Source organism: Mycteria americana, chromosome 3, assembly GCF_035582795.1.
Source record: "Mycteria americana isolate JAX WOST 10 ecotype Jacksonville Zoo and Gardens chromosome 3, USCA_MyAme_1.0, whole genome shotgun sequence".
In the NCBI taxonomy this organism is placed as follows: domain Eukaryota; kingdom Metazoa; phylum Chordata; class Aves; order Ciconiiformes; family Ciconiidae; genus Mycteria; species Mycteria americana.
Window position 1 is genome coordinate 89,826,668 of NC_134367.1, and position 23,526 is coordinate 89,850,193.

The window sequence follows — 23,526 nt, forward strand, 5'->3', positions numbered from 1 at the left end:
CAGAACTCACAAAGCCTAGTCACCTTGGCTTTCATTCAGAACATCTCTCTCTGCTTCAATTATCTTGTGTTTATTACTATATTGTGGTGGCCATTTCCTTAGTGAAAACACTAAGAGGTCTCTTTCCTTCTTACCTAATGTGCATTTTCACAAAAGTTGTAGGAATGGCTTTGAAACCTCTGTCCCTCTATCAAATGTGGTGGTGATGAGTTGGCAGTTCTAAAAGTTATTGGGGAAAGAAGAAATTATTGTCAGACAGACAAGACAGAGCGTGATCAACTAAGTCGCATATTTCCTTAGGAACCCAAGCCAAAAATGGATGTGAATTGAAAATAGAGACTGCAAAAGAAGGAAAAAGGAAGTAAGTTACAGAAGAAAAGATCTAGAAAGTAATGTTGGGGTTTTTTTTCTTATGACAGAATAATTAAAGAGAGTGGCATAACAGCACAAAGCAACTGAAAACAGTGAAATAACAGCATTGGGTAAATAGGGTCAAAAAAACACCCCACTTTTCAGAGCACCTGTTTTTTCTGCATCCTGTCAAAAAGAACTCATTTAGTCATCTTATACAATATTTCAGTTCTTTCAAACAATTGCAGTTGTAGCATGCAAAGCTATATAGGCTTGGAAAGAAAATATTGAGAACAGCAAGATGGGGGATGAAGTTTAATTTAACAGACAATACAGACTAACACTCTCCAAAGATACTTTTGGGAAAACTAGAAAAAGAAGCAGCAACTTTGTGAAGTAGGCTTTTACTCTGTTCTGATTTATCCCACCAGGCTCAGGGTAGATTATTATAGACACATGTGCACACATCCCCAGCAAGCAAGCTGTTGTATACACGTCTGAGGGTCACGTGCATATGTGTGCAAAGTATAATTATAAAAAGCTTCAAGAATATATCTGAAACATTTGGATATCTGGGACTGATGAAGTGTCATTTGTGGACATGCACATATTTTAGATAATGCAAAGCAGGTACTAAGTCATGATAACCAACAATTGCTCAGGCATTTATAACACTCCCAGATACAGGCTACAAGATATGACCACGACCCTGTAAATGAGTTTTTAAAAGACTCTTGAGCCAGGCCTTGTATTTGTTGCCATTGTTATCTTTAGGTTATCACGTGTGTCTGGACATTCTGAAATATCACCTACTTTTATTTAGCATTTAAGAATATTAAGGTTGACAACAGAGAATTAATACACACTCACACAAGGAAATGTTATGATGAAATTATTAGGATGATCTAAAATCTTACCTTAAATGAGAGGTTTTGTTTGACTGGTTTTTTAAGATGGATACAAACACTATCGAGGCTGTGTATTAGTGCATACACAGGAAAAACAATCTATGCTTTTTAGTCAGAAGAGAAACATCTTAAAAAGTGAGAAAAATATTACTTCAGGTATGGAACTGAGATGCTCCCTATGCCTGTGGGACATTCCCCCCCACCCCACAGTTGGTACCAGTTATGTACATCCATTCCCTCCCTTCCTACAGTATTGAAATGAAAACAAAGCTTCAAATGTAACTATTTAAAGAAAAGGAAAACAAACAAACAAACAAACCAACCCAAAACTGTCTTCTGGCTAAACAACTATTCCCATCCACCATTTTGCAAGCTGCCCCAGTATACACACTTGAACATAGTTATTTAATTATTTCTTGGCTTCTCCAATTGGTAGCGAACTTTTGCTGCTTCTTGAAGACTGAAAGTTACTCCTGCAGATCAAAAATGCTTTAGTAGAAAAAGAGAACAGTTTATTAATTTATTATATCATACTTCTTTGGGAAAGCATGATTTCAAGCATTCATTTACTTTAAAGATACAGTATTCAGTTTTACATCCACAGTTCAATAATTAACAGATTAACTCAGTTTTATTCACTGAGGTTATCAGCCAGTCAATGATAAATTAGACATGCTTCTTCATTCAAGAGATACATTTTTCTACTCCACATTTTGAAATTAGTACTACTGGACGTACTTATAGCCAGTCTCATATACAATTAGAACAAACATATACTGCAGCAAATGAGAATGTCCTGCAGGATTCTGATTTTCCTGGGCAAATGATAAAGTAATTCAGCACATAAAATTTGTCATTTGTTTGCAAAGTGTGCAGAAGTACTGAAAAGATCAGAGAGGTTCAGATTTACATTCTGTTTTGATAAAGTGACACTACCTGTGAACTGTTCTTTTACTAGACCGGGCTGTCTAAAAAAATTCTTCCAGGGATTATATAAAGAAGCAAATGCCTTTCGTGCACATTCTGGGTTTTTTTGCAATACCACAATCCAAACTAATGGAGGATAGTGACAAAACCTATGAACCTCCTCAAATTGTATAACATAAGCTTGCTGCTGTCACTTACCAGCTGTAAATTTCTTCCAGCCATGTGTCAACCTCATTTCTACAAGGCAAATATTTTATATTTCTAAGCATTCAAGTGGAACTGTATGTAGTGTGCTACAAGGAAATGAGTTAAGAACACTCTAAAGTGAACTACTGTAGCTCAAGGAAGAAGCCGAAGCAGAGGGAATGCATAGTGCAAAATAAACTATTTAAAACAAACAAACAAACAACTTAATTCCATGTTAAAATTTTGAACAAGCAAAGAATTAAAGACAGAGTGACCCAACAAGTAAGAGATGGGTCAGCAAGAATTCTAGCTTGCATTATTGATTTTTCAGTATACTCAGCAAATACATTTCTGCCTCAGTTTCTTCATCTGATCAATGAGTAAAATACTGAAGAACTCAATAATAAGAACAAATTCAACAGGAACATTCTAAAGATACAAATAACATTTCAAATCATTCCACAGGAAAAACAGAAGGTTAATATCTTTTGTCCCTGCTTTGTCACCTTGCATCTTCTATTAATCACACACTAATTAAAAAAAGTTAAAGACTAAATACGTACATAAGAACACGGGCTCATATAATAGGGCGCTGACCTTCTGAATTACAGATACTGAATGATTCTGCTTATGACATGAAATGTTATTTCATCTAGTTAGTTGAGAAAGCAAGACCTCTTGCCTACTCACTCAGTTGCATTAGAGCTTAAGCACCTTGCTGGAATAGATAAGCCTTATTCCTCAAAAGGATAAACGGTGTTCTGAAAGCAAATGCAAGCTTAGGTTGCCCATTTTCCAACTCAGAAGCCAGGACTGCCTTGGCACTGGGTCCCAGCTAATCAGCCCTACCCAGGGAACAGCTAGGGTTCACTTCCATGCTAATGGTGCTGGTCACAGAGTCTCCTATCTGGGTAGCTGAGAGCTTTACAGGAGTACATTCAAAGCTGCCTGCAAAACACTGTGCCAAAATGCTCAAAGTCATCTCTTCAGAAAGGCTAATTTTTCTCAGGGTATCAAGCACACTTAAGTCAATTAAGGTTATTTAAAAAAAAAAAAAAAGCACACAGAACAAATCCAACAAGAACCTGGTCAAATCATTTTGAAACATTTAAGAATAAGACACATTTAATTGGAGAAATTTAAAGACTGGGTCAGATGCTTCTCAGAAAAAACAATTAGAAGTCAAACCATACTTCCAATGCTTCCTGGCATCCTTGTGCCCTAAGCAAGTAGAGCAGTCTTCACTATACATTTGGAATAGCACTATTTGCAAACTGCATATCTTAAGCACAGTTTCTTAATACAATATGTCTCTATGTCTCTACTTTTGAATACATATAAAATACAGTTATCATACAGAACTGGTAACTGAAATTCAAAGTTTTCTTCTGTAAATTGTATTTACATGTTCAGAGCAGTGGTATATAATGGCAGAACTTGTAGTGAAAGCCCAATTTGTGACTTGCATTTAGCCAGAAGTACTAGACCACACATTTGGAGGCCATTAGGAGTGTTAAGAGGCCCACTGCATCTGGTTCTCTTTATGATCTAGCTCTTGCTGCTTATTTATTGTGGACTTCAGCTCAGTTTCAGATAAGGTAATTTCCTAAATTAAGATGAATAAATAATGATTCTTCAAAAAATGCAGCAATCTTATTTACAGCTGGTAAGAAAGGTAGATGAATGCTGAGAAACTTGGAATACTACCACATTAAAAATATGTAAACTTTTTGCTGACAGAGTTGATAAGAGTTGATAAGATAGCTTAGTCAACACAAATGCCCATATGTCTAGACCACTGAGTACAACCACAACTGGCATATACAGCATGAGTAATCTATCTTATTCCAAACTGAGCAGACACAAAAACATTTTTGACCAGAAATAATTTGTCTTACCCACATAAATACACCACACTCTTTAAGGCAGCAGGATTCGGGTTTTTTATGGATGCCTGCAGATTCCATTTCAAAAAGTCTTTTTCAGCTTTCTCAGAATTATAGTTTCCAGCGTTGATCTGCATGATGACTGCCACATCTCCTTTCAATACCAAAGATTAAGTCTTCAACAGACCAAATCCAATAAGGGGATCAGGTTTTAGTGGGGTTCCTTTTGTTTTCTTTCTAATGGAAAAGGCTGATCTATGAATTCACAATTGCTGCCTGTGGAGGTTTGTTTAGCTTCCACAAGTACGCCAGTTTGTTATTCACAAGACTATCAGCAGAAAGAATGCAAAAGAGACATCAGTATATACAAATTTGAGGACAACCTTTCAAAATATTCAGTCAACTGGCATATATAAATAGCTAACGTAGATTTTTAAACTGCATGTAATGGATAAATAACTGCTTTTTTGCAGTTCAAACAGTATATCAACAGAAGACTATCTAAACAATTTTAAGAAATCTGTAGGTTTGCTTTTCTTTTCCTTAATAGCAAAAGAATGGATTTGGTAATGGATAAAGGAAAAAGTTCTCAGCAACTACAGATTTGAGGCCACTGAAGTTATGAGCTGTTCTCAGAGGCTCATAATTCTTCCATATCAGTAATCTGTTTTGGCTGAAATTTTCCAAGCAGACTGTCTGATTCAGGCTTTCTTTTTTGGGAAAGAATGAGGAGATTGGGGGGAGGGAGGATAGGCAAGGGGGAGGGCAGGGAGAGAAGTGAAAGATTTAGGCAATAATATCTCAAACATTTTTGAGGTTGATAGAAATATTTTCTTTTGCCCATAAAAGAAAAAAAAATAATTATTTTGTTGGGTTACTGTAACACTTCTACATCTTAAAGTAATGATAAAATCTGTTAGAGTTGTCTAAAAATAATTCACCAGAAACCAAATTTATAAGACTTGGAAAAAATGCCAGCACAAAAAATTTCAGTACCAACTTGTTAGAGGTGAACTATCTTCTAGTTCTGCTCCAAATACGCATTAGCCTCTCAACTCCTATGTGTGACTGAAGATGTATTTGCCACTTTTGGCGAGCCAAGTAACTGGCTTTTCATGTGACCCTCCTTAATTTACTTACCTTGTAGTTTTTGAGAACATATCAGTATGTTGACTAAATTAGTGCAAAAGAGCTGCTGCTATTGCATGTGTTTCAGTGAATTTGTACTGATCATGATCATTGTTAACATTCAATCAACACTGGAAAATGCACAAGAGATGATGTGTTTCTGTTTAGATTCCTAATGCACCTTGTTGAAGTTCCACTCATTGCTAAAAGATGGGCAAGTCCAATCACACAGTCTAGGTATTTAGGTTTTGTACTGGTAAAAACTGACTAAAAGAAATCGCAATCTCTTGCTAAAATCCCAGACCCTGTAGATGCAAAAGGTATTTAAATTTCTCCCTTTTTGCAACGAGTTTTCCAAGAATGGAAATATATACAAGACATCCTTAGCATAACGAACGTTTCCAATGTTGATTAAAGAAATTATGCAGAAACTGTAGGAAAACAAACTAATCTCTGTTACACTGCCAAAACTGTTGTTTTTACTTTCTGTAAATACACTCTTCAGTTTAAAAACAGCAATAAGAATGTTGTTAAGCTCTTTTTACTGAGCTGAAAGTTTTTAATGCCACAGGCTTTTTGTCTTAACAAGAAAATACTAATGTTATATTTTTGCCAAGAGACATTAGACAAAATACTGCCAAAGAGCTCAATAAAGAAGCTCACAGATGTAAATCCAAGACATTGTCATTCTGAGAACACTGACAAGATGTAAATATACAGCAGCAGACCCTGGGGTCATGATACCCACTCTACCTGCAAAATTAGAAGATTTCGACCTTGACACCAAGGCGGGTTGAAGCCACCAGCCCCAGACGGTTGGATTCCCTGGGCAGCAAAGATAAATTGTGAAACAATCGAGAGGCACGCCAAAGAGGGGGAGGAGGAAAGGACACGAGGGATCTGAATTCATAAAAGCAGAACAAAGACGAGGCTCAGAGGAAGCACAGAGATTTAAAAAACGGCTCTCCTCACAAATTTTACAAGCAAAGTTCATTTTTGCACTCAAAGATGTGCTTTTTAGCTTTAAGCTTTTCCCAGCTTTCAAACAGATTTTTTTTAAAGATTTGTAATGGCATTTCTAAATGCATCAAGGCATTTGAGTTTTTATGACTCAAACCACGCTGACAGAACACACAGCATACAGCATGAAAATTGAGTAAGTGGTTTGGAAAAGGATGGCCTAAAACAGAAATCTGCTAAGCAAACCTACCACTTCCATATGAAACCAGCAAGGAGCGGCTCTCCTATTTTTACCACCTCTGTTGTTAGAGCTACATCATATTTCCCCTCAGCTCTTACCACCTTCCCAGTTTCATCACTTCATCTAGTACCTTTTCTTGTTTTCTGCCTTTTTTTGTATCACCTTCAATCATAACCTGTAACCTATATCAGCTCTTCTTGTTACCCATTTCTTGCACCCCATGGTCTGCTTTTTCTTTTCTCTCCCTAGCCCACTTGCTACTTTATGTTTCCCCTACAACAGCCGCCTATATTTCACATGGTCTCTTTTTTTCCTGGGAAGCAACCTCTTCAAATACTTACTCAAATCCCACTCCCTTTGGCTGGCTCTCTGTTACTGGCATCCAGTTGACTGTGATCTCCTCTTGCTTTGCTGCCTGACCTTCAAAAAAAATTCTTGCAGCTAAACACAAAACGTACTACCAATATTGTACCTCACACAATCTGTTCAAAGACCAATCTGGGCTGCAGTACCTCGGCAAATGTGACACCTGTGATCTTCCTTTGTACCGATATTGTTTTGCTGTGCAAAATTCCAGTTTCCATTTATAACATAAAGGAGCCATTCCTTATTTTCTTCCAAATCCCCTCCTGACACAAAAGTGTGGACACAAACCTTCTGACATGCCACGTGCACAGACTCATTTTCAACCCCTAAGATATGGGGTGGGAAGGAAAAGGGAAGAGGTGGGAAGAAGGATTGAGGAAGGTTGGCTAAAGCCCATTGTGGGCAGATTCCTAAAAAAATACCTGAAGAACACAAAGCAAGTTAAATAAAAACCCAACTTATTATTGCATTTTTTTCCCAAATTTAAATTAGTTCACTTCTAAGCCTATGCTACAATATTTTATACTTGGGTTTTGCAAAATACACTGGGGAGCATCTAGTTCTTTGCCACTGTGGACTCCTTTGAATGAGAAGAAATTAGAGTTATACTGATGTAACTAATCTGCATTCCTTTTGCATGATGATAGCTGTGAAAACAACAGTTAGCAAAAGAGGCCATGCTCCTACTTTCCTTAGAAGCAGAGCTTCTGATTGCTTTCTCTGTCCTATACTTGAGGAAGTGGAATATCACAATAGGGCATGCAGGAGCAAATGTTAACCTACAGCAGTAGAGGAAACAGAAGCAGCACTAGCATCATCAACCCTGAGGCTTCCAAATGTGTCTAAACAAATGGGTCAGGAACAAAGGATACACATGGAAGTGTGCTCCACTCCTCCAAAGCTGGGAGCATAAAATCATTCCCATTTGTAGAATCACACACAGCCTGCACACCGGCACGTGCACAAACTTACACAGCCCTTCTTCAGCTACGCATATTTTGGTACTTGGAAGGAAATGGTTAGGCTACAGACTTATTCCACTGTGTTCTATCTATCTTTTTCTTCACCACATGTTTAATATTTGTGCTGGTTTGGGCTGGGATAGAGTTAATTTTCTTCGTAGTAGCTAGTATGGGACTGTGTTTTGGACTTGTGCTGAAAACAGAGTTGATAACACAGGGATGTCTTCGTTACTGCTGAGCAGGGCTTACACAGAGTCAAGGCCTTTTCTGCTTCTCACCCCACCCCACCAGCGAGGAGGCTGGGGGTGCACAAGAAGCTGGGAGGGGACACAGCCAGGACAGCTGACCCCAGCTGACCAAAGGGCTATTCCACACCATATGGCGTCATGCTCAGCATATAAAGCTGGGGAAGAAGAAGGAAGCGGGGGGGCACTCTGAGTGATGGCGTTTGTCTTCCCAAGTAACTGTTACGCGTGATGGAGCCCTGCTTTCCTGGAGATGGCTGAACACCTGCCTGCCCATGGGAAGCAGTGAATGAATTCCTTGGTTTGCTTTGTTTGTGCACACAGCTTTTGCTTTAGCTATTAAACTGTCTTTATCTCAACCCACAAGTTTTCTCACTTTTACTCATGTGATTCTCTCCCCCATCCCACCAGGGGGGAGTGAACAGGCGGCTGTGTGGGGCTGAGCTGCCAGCTGGGGTTAAACCACAGCAATATACAAGATTATGCAAATGTACCAACATATCAATTTTTATGAGATCCTACAATGGTCTGCTTAAAATATCCAGGCTTTGCAACCTCTTACATACACTTTTGACATTGCCCAAAACCCAAGAATGAGGAACTATTGATTTAGCCACGCTACATCTTCATTTCTTGTAAATGGTTATATGCTGTAAATAGCAAGTGAGGAATCTGCAATAGTTTCAGATGACACAATCCACAGACAGTGTCCGTTATTTTCAATACAAAATTATGCTTGGACACAGAATAAAAGATTTAAATGCAGAAACTCAGAACAACCCATCAGAAAATCCTGAAAAGGGGTGACAATGAAGAGAAATGCAATTTTTGTTGACCTAAGAAGCTTAGAATAATTCCTTTGAGCTGGAAGAGCACATAGCACCACGTGGGGGAAGAGAAGGAACTATCCAGTTCTCCCAGTTCATGGTTCAGGAGAAGCTTCTCCTTTCCCTTAATCAGTACAGACATTCACCCTCTCAGTGCTCAGGCTTTATCCTCAGGGAACTCAGGCTTTATCCTCAGGACCTGACGTTACTGTGGAATCACCCTAACAAGTTGAAGATGCTGAGCCAGAAACCACTCAGGAATCTAGCCTTTCATATAGTCCTGGTAACTTATTCAAATCAGTCTTGATAACCATCAATGTCTATTGCTCGTTTCAAGATAATTGACGCTTTTCTGAGCAATCAGGGTGCCACAACAGAATTTGAAAAAAACAACTTTTTACCATTCATTAGAGCAGAGGAAACTATGTAAATGCCGTCCCTAAAAAGTTACAGACTACAAAACAAATGAGCACCATCCCAATTTCGCTAATCATGATTTCAGTATTCCTACATCTGAGAAATTCAGGAAGCAAAATTCATTACATCTCGGAATGCCTATATGTTGAAATAAGCCATCAGTGTCTCAGACTGCTGGTCCAGTAACTTTACGATAGATACATAAATTGATGTCATTCTAGCAAGAGAGGTGATAAACAGCATCTTCATAAAGGATGACCCCTTGCTATCAGACCAATTACAAGAACTGCTGAACCAGTAGCATGACAGTAGCTAAGGTGTTGAGCCATGTGAAACAGCAAACCCCTTCTCTTTTCTCAGCTGGAGAAGTGCAGCCGAGGCTCATTAACAGTTGATGAAATGAAGATTTATCAAGCAAAAGAAATCTCACTTCAGCATAGGCAATTGTTTCTGTTAAAATTATAACTATATTATATCATTCAGCTGTTTCTCAGAAAAAGCAAAGCAGTATCATAATGCAAACATTATTTTGTTACATTCTTAATGTATCATTTTGTTTTAAAATGTATGCTTAATGCCTTAGTTTTTAGAATATGTATGCCTAATGCCTTAGCTTTTATGAACACTGGAACATACCACCATTTACAAGTATTGTAGCATATACCACAGAAAATCCTTGAGGCAGAACTTATCGGAACAAGTCAGTGCGGAAAAAAAAAAAGCTGGTTTTATTGTTACCTTTTCACTGTAAGAGGCAAAGGTTTGCATTGCCTATTTTTTATTTGCCAGCAAATTGACATTTAATATTTTGCTAATTCTTTCTCCATCAGATAAGTTTGTTGGCAAAAAAGTTATACTTTCTCATCTGCAAATGTCAAAATTTCATTTACTTTTTGGCTTGCAAACAGTGCAGGTCCATAAAATCCAATTGTAGAGAGTTACAGAATCTCTCTAGGATTAATTATGCTTTTAATTAAATTAAAAGATTCCCCCTTACGTGACCTCCATATCAGTCCCATATGCATGTTATCTCTTCTCAGGCTTGTCTCAGAGGACAACAGACTCCCCATTACAGAACTAGACCATTTTCCCTTTTGTTGCATCTGCCAAGAGGCTGTTTAGAATTTAATTGCTGCCCTTATTTATGAATTATAACTGCAGGAACAGTTGTTTGTGTGACAAATATTCTATGAATTTGAATTTTTATTGCTATGGTTATTGTAGGAAAAGAAAAGAAACACAGTAGGTTTTTGGTTTGTACTCTGTTTTTAAAGACAAGTACAATCTGCCTTATAATTAATTTTTACATGTCCAAAACCAACTATTGTATCTGAATACTAAATACTCTACACATCTAATTTAGAATATACACAAACATCTGCATATGTATTTTATGTACATATAGACACATGCACACGCACAAACTTTTTGAGAGGCTAAATATTCCTGAGAGGTATCAGCAAGCCTAAATAGATTTATACTGGGGGGGGGGGGGGGGGGGGGGGGGAGAAAAAATGCGGTTAGCCAGTGGATACCAAAAGAAGAGACAAACTGCAGTGGCATGCAGCACTGCATACACAGCAGGTAAAAAAAAAAAAAAGAAAAAACCCCAACCTACAAATATTGTTCATTAATCTTCTTCTCCAGTAGAGGGTGAATAAAATAAACAAATCCCCAAAACTGAATTAGACATGGTCTGATTAAAACGCAATGCACATGGTGGAAGATAAAAGCTGTAAACAACATAATGGGGTCCTTACGTGAAAGCATGTTTGCAATACAATTCTAGATAACATCCCTTTCCCTTTTTCTTTCTTCACAGTCATAGCAGCAGCATTAGTTTCTCACAAGCCTGTCACAAAACATGAGGGACTGGAAATCAAACAACTGCACACTGATGAAACAGAAGATAGATTCATGACAAGTAGCAATCTTTCAGACCCTAGCAGCGTTTCTTAAAAGAAAACAAATAGGAATCAGTCAGCTCTCTCCCCCACACACCACCTTTTCTTAATGCAGTTTGATTCACATTTAGTTTTGGCTTGGCACACTTAGTTTTATCATAGGTGACTGAACAGGAAGGTGGGCAGTGGCATCCATCTCTCACTAAAAACCACAGAGCGCACCGTATTAGCTCTCTGTGCAGGTCAGCGAGGCACTGGCTTATGAGAAATTATCTGCTGGGAAGTGTACTGACAGTATCAAGGACGAGGAGTGCTCCTCTGGGCTGGCCATCGCCTCCCTTTCCCTGGGAGGTCATCCACGAGAAACCTGCAGGTCCAGCGCCACCAGCAGCACTGATGCAGGCTTCCACGTGGGGTGAACAAGAGTTGGACGGTACAGCTTCTTCCACGGATAGCAGTGAAGAGGTATGCGATATGATCTTCAAATTTAATATTCAAGATTGGGCGCTTATTGGTTAAAAATAAGGCTGGTAACAAGACACAGGGATGGATTAAATCCCTCATCAGTTTTTAACTTATCTAGGCAATTTCTGTTTGTAACAGGAATGTCAGAGTAGCAGTAAGGTCAAGCAAGTTCTTATTAATGAAGCCTCATCATAGAATGACTGGTCTGAACATCTCTTAATATATTTCTCAGCTGAAAAGTCTGTAGAGCAATGTCTAATCAGAAAGAAAAGAAAAAAAAAAAGGCAGAAAACCCCAACACATGAAATCCAACCCTCTCCAGACAAGCCTCACTGTTCAGGTAACTGCAGGTACTGTCTTGGGCGCTGACAAGCTAGTGTCCACCTCAAGATCAACTAACAGATGGTATAAACAGAACAGACGGTTATGACAAAATAATGCTCTGCAAACAAAGGAATAACGTATGGAAAACTAATGAGTTTAAGAGGATTCATTCTGAAAAGCAAAAGATAAACTTAATTTCTTGTACATAAGATTTCTTCATTTTAAAATTAATTTTAAGATGGGACATAAAGTATCTCTTCCTGGAAAGAAGATTTTTGGCAAGATATTCAATATCCCTCATTTCAAATTCTTACTCAGGACTTTTAACAACCTTCCTCATCCAAGCTGTCAAAGCCCAACAGCTTCCTCTGCAATGGCTATTGCTGTCCTACCAAGCGACTCATCTTTTAATCTAATGTGCTGAACAGTTGTCTAATGGAGTGGCATTTGCTCCTTATGCCATTAATTACCTCAGCATTTTGACTGAAACAGGGCAAAATCCCATTCATGTTTTTTCTACTATGTCTATCACCGTAGCATGCAGATGCCACCTGCATTATTGAAAATCAACTTGACTGAGCACCAAAAGGCCAAACGTCTCCTCCCTCCTCCTAATTGATTTGCTCTGCTCTGCAGGAGCGAGCATTTAATCAGGTGTCTTCCAAGAGGATGACACTAACTATTCTGCAATTCTTTTACTGGAAAAGCTTATCAGTTAGAAATGAGATTGTGATGTGCCCTAGAAAACACTGGGACTTCAGTCATTCTTGAGCTCAATGTCCAAGGACTCCCCGACTTATCCTCCCCACACTGGGAGGTGTTCATGCTAGATCCTGCCCGTATTTACCATAGGTATCACATAGATAGACAGAAAGGAAAATAAGACTTCAGGAAGTGTGATTTCACCCTGCTACACATTTTTAGTTCAGGATTACTGCCTTAAATCAGATCTTTTCATGGACCAGTACTCAGTGCAAACTCTGGTGTAACAGACTCTCTTATTAGTCCCATTTTCAAAGCTAAGAGAAAGTCAGAAAGTTCTTGTATAAAAATTTCTTTTTCAATCCAAAGGTCATTTCAATACTGAAGCACCATCTGTTCATGCTGTAATGAAACTTTTTTTAATCATTGCATATTTTAAAATTAATGTCATTATGGGGAAAATAACAAATATATGAAAAACAGTTGAAAATATAATTTTAAAATGTTGAGAAAAATTTTCAAAAAGAATTTTAATGACCTATTTTATAGAAAAATGTAAACTATTTTTAAATTGGATTGAAAAGTTTTTATTTCAGTTTCTGAAAACTGAGAAATTTGACCATTTCTAAACTTGGGGGACAGAGTTCCGCTTCCCATTGTGCCTGATGAGTTAATCTCAGATTGCAGTAGCACACTGTGGAAAGGACAGACATGGATTACTCCAGCAGAACTTTAAATACATACATATATGGAGGAATGGGAGGAAGCATATTACTTTTTAGCCCAGGGAAAAAAGGCAAAAAAACCTCTGTGAATTCTTACAGCCATATGGATATCTGATAGCAGTAACTGAAACCCACAGAGCACAAGATATAGCTTGGCAACCAGAGAAAGATGCTTTCAATATGGGGGGGTGGGAGGGAACGCAACATACCTCCTATTATTCATCCAAGTGATTTCCCATGCCAATGGCACTTCCTGCCAATTTTCAAAAATATAGCTTGTCTTTGGACAAACTTCTGATTTCTGAAAACAATGGCATAATTTGGAAAGCAATATAAAAAGCTATGAAATGGAGAGTTAAACATTGTTAGTGTAGTAACAGTAGTCAATCCTCTTCCTCCATAAGGCTTCCAGAAGCTCCCTGCTGGACTGTCATCACTATGTAAATGTCATTTGATTCTGATCTATCTTGGTACAACAATAAAAATACTTTCTTGGAAGTCATTCTAACCTTAGCAGAATGCAGTGGTCATGTACTACTACACTAGGAGAATTTCTTAAAGCAAAGGAAAGGCCTAAAACTATTGTCAAAAAGAAGACTTTCCAGCACAAATCTGAGGTTTTTTCCTTTGGTGTCGAAAGAACAGTCCTTTTTTATTTTGCAATATCTCAGGCTATAATAAAGTTTCACATTATAGCTACAAGAAGAGCAAATAAACACATCGCTTTTTAACATAACGGAGGCATAAATAGAGCAGCGCCAGAAAAAGTAAACATATTAAGGGGTTGTTTTACTTTCTTTCTTTTTTAACATCTCCCACAGAGTGAATTATTCCAATAACGTGCAATATAAACCTCACCAGTTTCTCATAATTTGCCTGCAAATACTTTTCTTAACCTCTTCACTTACAGATTTTCCTTCAAATCTATCTGATAAGGAAATGGCAATTCAAAAACACTACAGAAAAAAGGGAAACAAATGGCTAAAGTGTAATGCATACACTTATTCTCATATGCTCGTATAGCTACAGTTTGCTGTTCACACAAGTTTTATTTCTAGGGCAGTATTACTATTTTTGAAATTACCTCTGTCTGCCAAGACAGAAGAGGCTGAAGAGGCCTGGTCTCACTTTTAACATGCTCATGAAATTTCACCCAGAAGCAGCATTCAACCATAGCAGAGCCAAATTACTGAAGTTCTCATTACATTCAAGCTGGTTCAGAGTCATGGTTGATATATGAGTCCGTCACTCTCAGCATTGATTTGCAGAGCTCTCTGAATGTCTCTCAGCAGTACTGTCCCCTTAAAGCATTTTTCTCTTCTCTCTGCCATACATCATAACTCAAATTGTCAAGTCCTATTTAAATTTCTTTGTTACATTAAAAATATTTATCAGGTAAATCATTATGTTTTAGTTACGCATCTTCTTTCCCTTTAAAAAAAAAATCAAATCACAGCAACTAAAAGTAGAAAAACAGCTGATGCAACAATATAAAGCTCTCATGAAGGTCATAATGACGAATAATGAGGAATCATTAAATGTTAAAGAAATGTTAAAGGAATGTTAAAGAAAAATATTACAGATATATTTTGCTGAACTGTATTGGTTAAGAAAAGGCTTTCTTGTGTCCCATTGCAGACATTGCTCATGCAAGCAGTATGGGGATCAAGGTCAACAAATCTTCCACTAAACTCTTCATGCTCTCTAGCTCTCTTCTCTATGTAGACTTACAGAGTAATTGCATCATCTGCAGGTAAAATACACACAAAATGTATAATCCTCCTATTTCTTTTGAGATCCATTTTAAAAAACACTGCTTTATTGTAAATATTCATAAACAAAACATATTAAACCATAAAATAATTTTTCAGCAAAAGTACAGCATGTAAATTCACACAACTAATTAATGACTTGGTAAAAGTTCCTGAGAGAAATGGCATCGGTTTAATTCTACATAAAACAAGTTGTTAAGAAGCATGCTCTTCATGGGAGGTAAGGAAACTGCCCACTCAGCATTTTTACCAAACTTGTATGTGCCTGCACTACATCTCCAGTAGGTAATCAAATACAAGTACGTCTTGTCAAAGGCCAGATGTATTCGGCTGACAAACTGCTCTACTCAAGAAGGAAGGCAAAGCTAGTGTTTTCATTTTCTTTTGCCTATATAATACTGAAATTAAAGAATAATAAAAAAATAATCAGAATAAACTATCAGTATAAATTTTTGCCAGCACTGATTACTATAGCTGGCATACGATGGTGCTCTAGCAACAAAGGCCTTAGGCAAACACACAAACTAAACTATACAGTCTCCACATGTATTATTGTTTATAATCATTCCCACACATGACTTTGCTTACAAGACTTTTTTTTTTCCTTACAATTTTTGGTTACTGTCAAAGAGGGAGGACAGGGAATAGAAAGAGAAATTTACCTATAATTGTTGTCACTCCATGAGAAGAACTGGCCCAATGGTAACATAAAAGTATCTTATCTAAAGAATATATACTACTAATTTTAGTATGATGAAATCTAAATTTGATTTCTCTTTATAAATGGAAGTATCTGCAGTTCAAATTCTCTCTAAAGCAAGTTCAGGATAGGACCAAAGTCTTGCTCAAACAACCTTTTACTTCATCAGTCCCACCTTAAATAGTTCCATGAATATTCCCCTCAAAGCACCATAAAGCTTAACATTTTTTCCCTTACTTTCAAAAACTCCCTTGGCTTTCTCCAGCCAAAAACCATCTCAAATCTTAGTTCCTCTATAGCAAGCATCAGTTTTTTTCCCCACCACTTCACAATTGCCAATTAGTATGTTTTATTTAAAGGAACCAGATTTAACAAGAATGAATTCTCAATATCTGGGTCACTATACTTCACTCAGAAATATCAGTATGGTCAATGAGACTTTTATTAAGAGAGGTTTTGAATCAGATCTTGAAATCACTTTGTTTTTCTTAATGTAGGATTCCTGACGAATAATTTTAAAAACAGGAAGAATGCTCTATTATATGAAGCAAAGGCAAACATATGAGACCAGTTACCTCACTGAAAGGTCACCCACAAATTAATTATAGCAGAAAGCACTGAAAAACAAATGCACTGAAAACAAATACAACAGTAATTCTGAACCATCAAGATACAGCCATGCCTGAACTTATAATTATGATGCCACCTTCATGCCTACTTTTTTATTTATTACTCTCACAGACTTTGAGACTGCTAAATTCTACGACCTGCTTTTCTACCTCATACAGATGAGGCTTGCTTTCTCTGGATTAGTTTCAGTGGGTTCAGACCTTGAATAATCCTTCTGGTTTTGGTCAGTTGAGTGTCAATGCTGCGGCAAAGAAGATGCAACTACGTGGTTAAGGATGGCAAGAAAGGGAAACCACAAGTATCCCCACTTCAGTTTGACTTACATAGTCATGGAGTCATGCTCTCAGGTATAGTTTGCCCCTTCAGCTGAGGTTTATCACCAGAAGAGGTGAACGCCTCCAGCTCAGTCCTCCAGCCCAGTCTTGGCTGTGTTCCTGCTCCCCCTTTACTCCCTCTAGGATGTCACAGTCCTGTAAGTGGAGGATGAGACATTTCCACTGACTGACAATAGCAACACTCCCCACCACCACACTTTGGAGAATTAGTTTTCCCTATCAGCAATGCTTCACAGCTCGATCAGTTTAGCATTATGGATGATAGCACCACCACACTTCTGGCTCATTTCCATTTCTGGGGTCCAGTCACATAAAATTCACCAAATAACACCTTCTCTCTCTCATCAGCCTGGCCCTACTAAAACTATGACTCAAAAATTCATAAGTAATAATAATTCTGATACAAAGATACTGGACAGCTAATTTAGAGTCGGCCATGCAACCTCAACAGCCAGGCCAGATGCTTTGTTTACACAGCACAAACCCAGTTCAAGGCAACACTCCAATACATGTGGGGGTCCTTAAGAGTTGAGATTACCAGCAGAATAAAGATTAAGTAGTTTTTCCATGACAGACTTCATCAATCTTTCAGCCCTTCATGATTTTACAGTCATCTATGAAAAAATCAGACTTAAAACCAAAGTCTTGAAGTGACACCACAATTGTGATTTGAGTACAGGCTCATCTGGAAACATACACTGATAATTAATCCCTTGTGAGCAAAAGTTGTTTTAGTCCTGTAACAAGATAATTGAAAACTGTCAGTTCCACTCTGATATAATTAAACAACATTAGATCAGTATCCAAAAATAATATTCATTTGGTAGCTGACTGGCACTTTTTATAATATCTGCCTTCACCTGAAACCTCTTGAGATTCTTTCATTATAGTGAATGCATTAGAAATCTAATTGAAAAATGTGCTTTTCAACAGAGTTTCACTTCGTTGTTCGAGATTTCGAAATAAGATTGTGAGTGCAGACTATAATTTGCTGTCTCTGCTATATCAAAATAATTGATCGTGTTTGCTAGAAACACACAAATCAATACAGCACATATAGATTGTACTAGACCAGAAATATTGAAGTATACTTTTTATCCATAACAGAAAATAAAGCTAATTCAGGTAGCTCAAGAATTACTTTCTTTTTTTAAATAGAAAGAATGTTAATGGCAGGGGGAACACATGCTTTCAATAGTCTACCATGGACTGATTTCAATAGTTTATTTTTCTCCTATAAATCTCACTTTTTCTGGTGTTTTTGTATGACAAGCTGCATTGTGTGCTTCAGAATATCCAAGTTTGGGAACAACACATTTTCTGAAGCACCAATAAGAAAAGGAATGAGAATATGGGAAGAAAAATAATTGGAAATAAAAAGATCTATGAAGAAGCTGGCATGGGTTCATTCTGGAGCCTCTTATGGAGAATGAAATGAAAATGCTAGACGGTAAGGTGGTAAAAAAGGAAGACTGAAGCAACAGCTGGGGGGAAAGTGTCTTATTTTACCTCTTCCTCTCTTTAAGGAGTCAAATGCAGATGAGAGAGGTCTGTGTCCAGAGGGATGAGGTGGTAAAGATAAGGAAGTTATTTCCGCTTTTGAGTGAGTTTTGAATAGTTTGGAAAATGCACAAAACCTCCAGTTTCTCCTTTTTTAACCAAAAAACTCACCGATCCTGATCACAAATATAGTTTCCCATAAGAAACCAGTAAGGAATTCAAATATGGTGTCACAGTGGCATCTACTTTACTTTCAAATTTCCTTTTCCTTCTTCAACTGTTTAATTTAAATATACCACCCAATGAACTCAGAAAGTTACAGAACCAACTTACGTTGCTGAGGAGTCAAAACATTAGGTAACGTAAAATTCAAGCTATTATATCATTCTAATTCTGTTTGCTTTACAGAAATCGTATACTGCTTCTCAACTATATCACGTTTGTCCTATGTCCCCTCTCATAAAATGCATTTACATTGAATTATACATTAAAAAAAAAATCATTTAAATGTTACTAAGTGATGTTGACTGGTAGCACACAGTAGTACTAAAAGATAGTCCTGCATTTTCATTTATGACTAAAAATATCAGATAAAATATTTGCTACAATATGTGATCTGTGGTTAAATACATATTGCCTTCCTTCATAAACAAACATACACAGAAGATTAAAGGAATGAAGTTGAAAGTATTTAATCAGGCAATGTTTAATGAGAAATACAAACATTATTGGGGGAGAGGTATCTTTGATTTTTTTATCTTTGGGTGTGCTCTTTTTATCTTTGGGTGTGCTTTTTTCATGGCCACATTTGTACCATTTTCAGATTTTGGGGGGGGCGGGGGGGGGGTGTTTATACTATCATAAAAGTTCCCAAAGGTAAATAATCTCTTCTAGAAAAGTTAAGAAACATCATTTTATCATTGTGTTCACATCAATTATTTCATTTTGCCTTTTGTTTCCCCTGTTTGTGAGTGTTTGGGGAGACAGGTATGTATACATACAGTGTTTGAACTAAAACTCTGTCTCCTTTACAGGCAGTACCTTTATAGATGTAAAGCGGTCAGGATAAGGTTATGAAGCTATTACCTCATATGCTTTATAATAAAGCTGTTATATAGGATTTTCCTCAAAATTTAAACACAACACAATGCAAAAAAAATATTAAATATTAGCACTCCTGTGTGGCAAGATCAACTACGCAAAATGTCATGGTTTAGACAAGTTGTAAATCCATAACTGTAAGGACTATACTTCCAACAGCTACAATATTATAATTTGGTTAGAATTTTTTTAATGAAATATCTTCATATTTCACTATAGAAGTTCACAAGTTCACTTTATGTGACTATAAATAGAAAACTGTTTACTTCCTCACTTGCTACAAATTAGTGTTGAAACTGGTAATACAAGGTAGGAAATAGCTGGAATTGCTATTTCATAAAATGTCTGAGATACCTGAGACTACACCTGATGTCTGCCAGCACTCTACTCTGCATTGGCCTAAAGCAATAGTACCACTGAGGAATAAGGCTAATTCAGTATTTTCCACTTTCAGGCATCAAGTTTCATCTCTCTAATCTATAATCAAGCAGTGCATGAAAAACCATTAGTAAGCACGTGATCAGCACAGTAGAACCCTGTCATAACTCAAAACTTGAAATACTTGGCCAAATCCCACAGCAAGTATAAACTGGCATATTAGGCCTTTTTGTCCTCCCTGCTCTTTTAGATCTTCTGTGACTTCTGACCACATTTTAAGCATCCACCGTTCTTCACACCCTACTTCCTAAAACATAATTTATTAGAGTATTTTTCACCAAAAATGAGAAAAACAAATCTGAGGGGGGAGGTGTTCCCCTGTGTAGTTTAAGAAATAAAAAGCAAAACTGTGTAACATGTCACCATAAAATGCACGAAACACACATTCATAATTCTCACTAAACTGGTCATGTCTCATGAACTTCAGACAGAATAGCAGTAGTGGAGCATTTGCAATCACTTGTTCAGAAGGACAAATTAATTGATCTGCATCCATACAATATGGCAACACTTTAAAAGAAGCATTAAGTGGCAACTGTAAAAGAATAAATTGTTGACATATAAACAGCTCCCACAAACATATTTGTCCCATGAACATATCTGCTCTTAGAAATTCCCACGAGGTAGCTACAGAAAATTGCAGCCTTCCCTCCCCAACAGAACAGAACAATGCAAAGGTTTTATGCCACTCTTCAGTTCAATAACAAGACATAACTGGTATGTTTGAAAAAGGAATTGGGTCAGGCACAGTTTTACTACACTGATATCACATAATCCTTTCTTCTGTCAGACTGTCTTGTGGAAGAATCATTTCTTCAGGCTTGAAGCACATGAATCAGACCTACGTCTTTCACTGGAGCTCCTGGCCTCGTGCATGAATATGGCCAGAAGTTGGACCAGATGCAGCTGGCTAAGGCTGCTGAGGCAAAAATGTAATACCACCAGAAAATTGTGGAAATCAATCAGAACAGTGGGAGAAGAATATTGCGGTGCTTTTGTTTGCCAGCCAGTCCATGATTTCTTGTACAGTTCTAACAAAATGTAGTAAGAGTACAGAGCTTATCTCTGAGGTAGAGCAATGGAGACACAGTGCCATGGCTTCTACCTAGGCAAACTTAATAGAAGCAGCAGTCAGGTGAAAATGATGCAGAGAATATTGTTCCTGTTATTGAGCTGGTGTAATCAATTCCCAACAGGACAGACGGAAACCTTCCTCTACCTGGAGTACATACATGATTGGTCTTTTACCACAACTCATAAATGGAGAATAAAGAGAAATCCCAGAAAAAGCCTACGTTTCAACCAAGTGATACATGTGCATGTGACTGTTCTGGGGAATAACTAAACTCCATTTCTTTTAATACAGGATCACACCTAAGAGTTCCATTAATTCTTGAGACACCCCTATTCAAATGGATAGCCATAAGTTGTAAGCACTATTTTTTTGCCTCTTCCATTCCTACAAAGAAATCTGTAAGAAAAGACTGTTCCAGTTACGTTCATTGCTACATTTACCCAAGACTGTCACATCAGGAACAGATTACTGTAACATAATCCAGCCAGACCACACAAGGCCAGCTAAAAACTGAAGCCAGTGCAGAAAACAGCTGCTTGTTTAATTTTGCTATATGCTGGCAACACAATAAAACTTCTCTGTAGATTGGCCTCTAGCTATACATTGCTTTTCAGATGGCATTTACTGTTCAAAGCTCTACACAGGTTATCATTTGTTTACCAGCAAATATCCAGCTAACACTCTAGCTAATATCATCCCTCTTTAAAGAAAAAGCACTAATGATCAGGTGTTTTCCATGAGATGTCCTCGTCTCCATAGCTCACTTCTCAGCAGAAGGCAGAGCCTGCCAACTTTACCAGCACCAAATCTGCATTTTTCTCGTTACATAGGAGGGAGTGGTGGACACAGGGCTTATTATGGAAATTGGATAAGCATCCTTGTGTGACACTGTCAAGGTTTTCCTTGGGATGCGATGTGAAGATGTAGTGTATTTTTCAAAAAGTATCTGGAATCTTTGCCTGTTAGATTTTGAAAAGGAGTAATCTCAAACATATATTCCTCAGTGATGCTCCCTTCTCACTTCTAAAAAATATTTCAATTTCTATCAGGACAAAAAGCTACTTTTTAAAATTGTCTGCATAAAATGACTGTACAGATACAGATTTATGATAACATGAGAATTTTCCCAGACAATTTGATTATCAGGAAGAACATCAGAAGATTACTTGTCTCCAAATATGACCTCAGCATAAATTTAGTCAGTCAACCACAAAAAAATGAGGATATTGTATTTTTTGAACTTGCACTATCTCCCTCTGACAGTCTTGAGTCTACCAAGAAACTGTGCAGCTTCTTCATATTTAGTCCTTTCTATGATGCCAAGATTTGCAAGTTTAGAATAAGCTTTTATACAATTATTAAATATACCTTTATTAAGCAGTTTTGTGACTTCCTAATATTTGCTTACATTTGCACAGCTCCATGATTTGCTATCACAATAACTGGAAAAGAAGTTACTTAAACATTTTGGAGAGTCCTAGGTCTTTTCATTTACTGGAAGTGAACATTTGACTTCATTCCAAATAAAACATTGTAGACAATGTCTTCATCTAGTTATGCAAGTAAATAGCAGCTAATCTTATCTTAAGAGTTACAAAGAAATCATTTACGGAGAAAAATATTATTATTTAAATGTTAATGTAATTTTAAAAACAATGTCTAGATCAAGACCATTCATAGTATTTCTAGGACTATAATCCCCACAGAAATGTTAGTTTGCAGTTCCCCACTCTAAGACACCATCTCCGTGCTCTGCCCCCAAGCATACATAACATGATGTGAAAAAAGCTGGACACAAGGACACACACACAAAATACCTCTGCTCTTCATCAATACCCACCGTTGGTCCTCTCACCAGTACCCAACATGAAATCTTTAAATCCTAGAGAACAACTTAGGAAGGAAAGTGTCCCGGCTACTTCTGCTATGGCACACATGACATTTTGGTCTTCCTAAAATGGCTCTCAAACACTTCTGCTACTTCATGAGAACAACAAGAATGTTTTCATCTTGCCTGTAACAACATTTCTGACAGCGAGCAAATCAAAAGTCTGCCCAAGTTTGCTAGGATTCCTTATGACAAATCCATCATATCATAACCAGTTTTGCTGGTACCATCTACTGCAACTCAGGAAGTTAGTTATTTGTCTGCCTTAGAGGGAAAAGAGAAAGTAAACCAAAATGTTTTCAGGGGAATTTGGAATATACGCTGAATATTAGGATACCTCAGACCAGCTATGGGTATAACAACTTCTTTGTCTTCAATCTACCTTGAAATTGACTGTCACTCTATCATTACCTCAGTTTCTCAAAGAGAGTTTTAATGCTGAGTCTAACCTGTCTCCCATGGTAATCTACTGTCAATTCTGAACTGTCAAAAAAACAAAAAAAAAGAAAAATCAAAACACAGTACTACCGTGACCATGCATTTCAAAGAAAGAAGAAAAAACA

General features: G+C 37.3%; 1 protein-coding gene across 3 annotated transcripts in view; it reads right to left on the reverse strand.

Annotated features, from left to right (window-relative positions):
• The window catches only part of SMYD3 (SET and MYND domain containing 3), a 427,585-nt gene that overhangs the window by 316,940 nt on the left and 87,119 nt on the right, over window positions 1-23,526 (reverse strand). The gene's annotated exons all lie outside the window — the stretch shown is intronic.